The sequence below is a fragment of the Silene latifolia genome, chromosome 2, assembly GCF_048544455.1.
Source record: "Silene latifolia isolate original U9 population chromosome 2, ASM4854445v1, whole genome shotgun sequence".
NCBI lineage: Eukaryota > Viridiplantae > Streptophyta > Magnoliopsida > Caryophyllales > Caryophyllaceae > Silene > Silene latifolia.
Window position 1 is genome coordinate 68071607 of NC_133527.1, and position 4929 is coordinate 68076535.

Below are 4929 nucleotides of genomic sequence, written 5' to 3' on the forward strand. Positions count from 1 at the left end.
CCCTAGTGGCCGCGGTGGACCTAGTGGAGGGTTCGGGTGGAGAGGCCTCGGTAAGGTAACGAAGCTTGTCGTCACCTTCGGCGGCTAATTTGAGTTGGGCATCCCATTCGGAGAAATTTGACCCATTCTTTTCAAGTTTACATCGATCCATAAAGGATCGGAGCCAAGACGAACTAGCAAGAGGCGTGGCATTAGGGGTTGGTGTTGCCATTTGTTATGAGAAAAGAGAAGTGGTCTACAAAACAAAATAGAAGGAGTAAAACAAATGTCGTTTTAATAATAATACTCGTAAAAATGTATAATTTAAACAAGTTTTATGCATTTTTCTAGTGACCTCTACCCAACTAGATAAATAATTCCAAGACCCAAATTCATATCAACTTAGGCACGGGGTAGCCGATGCAACCTTTATCAATATAACTCGGTGGATTAACCTTTTAATCGATTCTACTTTTAGAACTCTTGGTCGATAAAATTACTCTAATGTTTATCTATAGCCCAAAACACATCAACAAGGGCACGGGGTAGACGATGCAACCCTTATCAATAACTTTTGTTGAGTTCAATCCAAATTTCGAATAAATGTGTCCATTATCCAAACCCACATCAACTTAGGCACGGGGTAGCCGATGCAACCCTCATCAACATGAATTCGGTGGATAGACATTTATCACCCACTTCCCCTACGTAACAAGGTTTGTACCCCGGGGTAGCCGAGTGCACTCCCACGCGAAATAGGTTTTCATGGTTTCTACTATTTGGTAAGGCTATGTCTCAATTGTTTGTTTTAGCGAGAGGTCATGTCAATTTATTATCTATCACGTTTTAATGTGAACTAAAGCGGTGAACTACGATAATCCGAATTGACACGGTCGATAAACTCGATAAAATGACAATGCATGTTTAGTTATGGCGATTTAGCGATGCATGCGACATAAAATAAAATGCAAGCATAAAAATAAATAAATCCTAGTATGGCCTTTCCTAAAATAGAAAAACTATTTAACTATTACATATTCGGAAACCAACTCCATTGGTCCCTTGAACTTCGGTTGTGGCACGCATCTCGAGGTAACACCGTCTTTATGTATCGCCATTCTTGAAGAAATCCGTCTTTGGGAACTCCGGAATGAATAAAATTACATAATAAATTACATAATTTCCTATTATACATTTGTAACTAAAATAAAATAAATCTATTAAATTACAAAACGGTGATACGAGATCACAATAAAAATTACAACCGAATCGATATTCCCATACATTTCGGGAAATACCAATTAAAAACTAAGGCCATACTAAGTAAAATTACATAATTCAAAATTACATAAATTAAAATTATGACAATCATAAAGAAAAATGCAGCATTATAATATGTATGAACATGCTCAATTTTATGCTAAATCGCCTTTAATTAGCCAATATCGTATATTACTCGGTTTTTACGGATTTGCGTGATTTCAACATTTTTATAATCACAAAAATACATAAACTCATATTTATGCATAAGTTAATTACCCTAACCACTTAGGACTCAAAATTTAGTCCTCACTAAAAATTTGACCATAATTAACCTATATATATAAAATTGTTCATAAATGAACCAAAAATTACAAAAATAAGCTATAAACTTCAAATAAATCACAAAATTTCAAATAAACTCAAAATTTGAAATTTAAACTCATGAACATTCTGGAAAATTACCATGACACTCATAATGTTCAAAAACTTAGGTTAAAAATTTCGAAAATTTTTCCGGAAAAACAATGTTGCGGTTTATCGATTTTTAATAAAATAATCATAAAAACATGGAAAAATTATTATCATTAACTTTTCAATTTTAGATCTGAAAAAGATAATAAAATTCAACATTAGACGTTTTTCCTAAGTCATAGATTATGTTTTATTAATTTTTCACTAATAATGTCACTATTTATGCTATTTTTTTTCAAAAATCCATAAATCATGCAAAAAGACTTCTTTATAGCCAATTATTTTACACACATCTTGTAAAATTGCATGTGACAACATATTAATTTTCTATGACCAGATTCGAAATTTAACTCATATTAACCTATTTTCCACCTAAATCCGAATTTAATAATGAAAAATCCATTTTTCGAGCATAACAAGTCCAAAAATTATGAAAATTTACAGGTTATCTCAAAATAATATATATATGACAACATATCCAAAAATCAATGGAAAATTCGAAGTATAGCTAATTTTAGACCAAAAATGACATTTTTACTCATAAAATCACATTTAAATGCCATTATAGTAAATTATGAACAATAAAAATCCGTAAAATTAACCAAAATATCCTAAAAAATTTTAGGACCAGAAATATTAACATGCATGGATTAATTTCGTGATATATCGCAATAACACAAATTTTACAAGTTTTATTTGTTATTCTTATAACTCGGAAAAACTTTTAACCGATTTGCATGCAAACAACCGTGGCTCTTGATACCGATTGAAGGAAATGTAGATTCATATACATATTAACATACTCATATACGTCTTAATTAATTTGTCATAAAATTAAATACGGATTTTATGCATGCAAACAATATGAAAAGTAGAGGAGAAATCATGTCCTTACATTGGTGATTTCGGATTTATTGGGCACAAAAGAAATCTCCTTTTCTTTTGTTCTTGAGCTTTACTAAGATGGAAGAACAAGATCCAAGTATAGGATCTCTCCTTAGGATTAATACCCAAAGCTTTCTCTTAATTCAAATTAATATTATAAGTACAAGTATAATATTAATCTAGTAGAAAATTGAACCAAAAATATTTATAGAACACTTAAATATTTCGGTTTATAGAGAGAAGAAGAGGAGGATTTTTATTCTCTCTAGAAATTGTATTTTGGATGATGGGTTAGAATGAATAATGATGCACACACTTGAAGTAATGTGTTAATCAAAAATCTAATTCAAAACCCTTGCCTTTCCCTTGGTAAAACCGGGTAGGAGGGAAGAGGAGGGAAGAAAACTCACCCAATGCATGCCCTTGTTTGCCTTCACAATGCAAACAAGGGTTGCATGCCTACTCTTGTTAGTAATCATTGTGTTTTCTAATTATAATATAAACACAATATGTAGCTAAATACTCCTCCAATTTTCGGCACTTTACTTAATATGGATTCCATATTATTTTTGTCAATTGTCAATATGTCACATGTCATATGTCACATAAATTTGTTATGTATTTTTAACATTTTAAAAATCAACGTATTATTAAAATACGTCATCTACAAAAATCGACTTAGTAATTTCATAATTACTTGTACCAAAATATTTTACCATTTATAAATCACAACAGATTGTATTTATAAAAATTCATTCAATTTCGATTGTTTCTTTAAACAATAATTTCATCCGAGTAATGAAACAATTCGATTACTCAGACCGTATCTCATTTAATCGCATTTCAATATGATACGTAAATTTTACTTCCAAAATCGTCCGTCAATTTTCAAGTAATTTAATTAACTCGTAACGTTATACGATTGATTAAATAATCAATTAAGAGTGTTGCCCTATAGGTATGACCTAGGGGTCAATCGATCACCACCGTCACACGACAGTAATGTCAAACTCTAGTCAGCCAATCATTACCGATATATGTTGACCAGTTGACAGTAACAATATTACTTCCCAATTGTATTCTATATGATGAGACTTAAACATGTGATCATCATGATCATTAGTCGTGATCGCATTATTGTCGGAGGACACATATTCCAACAGGAATTTGAGAGGTATTAGTGAGGATGTTCAACCAACTATTGAGTTCATCAACCCTTTTGCAAGAGAAGGAGAGGAGAACCCATTACAAAATACCCCACAAAATCAACCTACAATGCCTAAATTTTCGTCACATTCCGTACCCACCGAGGAGAACCTACCCAATGGTACTCCCACACCACAACATCTAACCGGAAATTTTATTGCCAAATACGCCTTTATCCAATTAGTCGAAAGGAGCCAATTTGGGGGGATGCCTAGTGAAGACCCTCATTCTCATATGGAAACCTTTTGTGACTATTGTGATGCAATTTCTCAAACCGGTGTGACTCAAGACCAAATTCGATGGGTCTTATTTCTTTTTTCTCTAATCGGCACCGCGAAACAACGGTTGAAGGGCCTTGACAAGGCCACTCTCGGAATAGATTCTTGGAAGAAGTTGGCTCTAGCTTTCTACAAAAAGTTCTACCCACCGGAAAAGACTAACATGCTAAGAGCTCAAATTACTCGTTTTAAGCAAAGGGATGAAGAATCTTTGTATGAAGCTTGGGAGCGGTTTAAGGGAATTTGTCGCTCATGTCCTCACTTTGGACTTAGCGAATGGTTCTTGGTACAACAATTTTGGAACGGTTTATATGAAGATTCAAGGAACATTCTCAACATGGGATCAAATGGAATGTTCACCGAAGTTGATGACAATCAAACATGGAACAAGATTGAGGAAATGGCAGTCCATAACTCACAATATAGTAGACCTCGCAAGGCTACTAGAGGAGGAAGGCATGAAGTGGACTCCGTTACTCAATTGGGTGCTCAAGTTAGTGCTCACATTGACACAATCAATTTGAAGTTTGAACAAGCTATGGCTAAACTTGAAGAAGCCTCAAAATCACCAAAGCATCATGTTAATGCCATGACGGCATCCTCATCAATCCCAAGTCGGATATGTGGGAATTGTGGAACTTTGGGACATGACCAAAGTGAATGTAGGGGAACAAATGAACAAGTGAATGCTTTCCAAGCATACAAAAGTGGTACCCCTTATTCCAATTATTACAATGAAAACACCAAGTTTCACCCAAATCTCTCATACAAACGCCAAAATGTTCAAAATCCTCAAACAACTTACACTCCACCTCCCATGAGAAACCAAAATCAAAGACCCTTTTAC

At 33.7% G+C, this 4929-nt stretch overlaps 1 non-coding gene across 1 annotated transcript; it reads right to left on the reverse strand.

The window, feature by feature from the left end:
• Positions 1 to 4245: 4245 nt before the first annotated feature.
• LOC141644697 (small nucleolar RNA R71) lies at positions 4246 to 4352 on the reverse strand. Its single transcript, XR_012544308.1, has one exon. It is a non-coding gene; the product is annotated as a small nucleolar RNA R71 (small nucleolar RNA).
• Between the last annotated feature and the right edge of the window lie 577 nt (positions 4353 to 4929).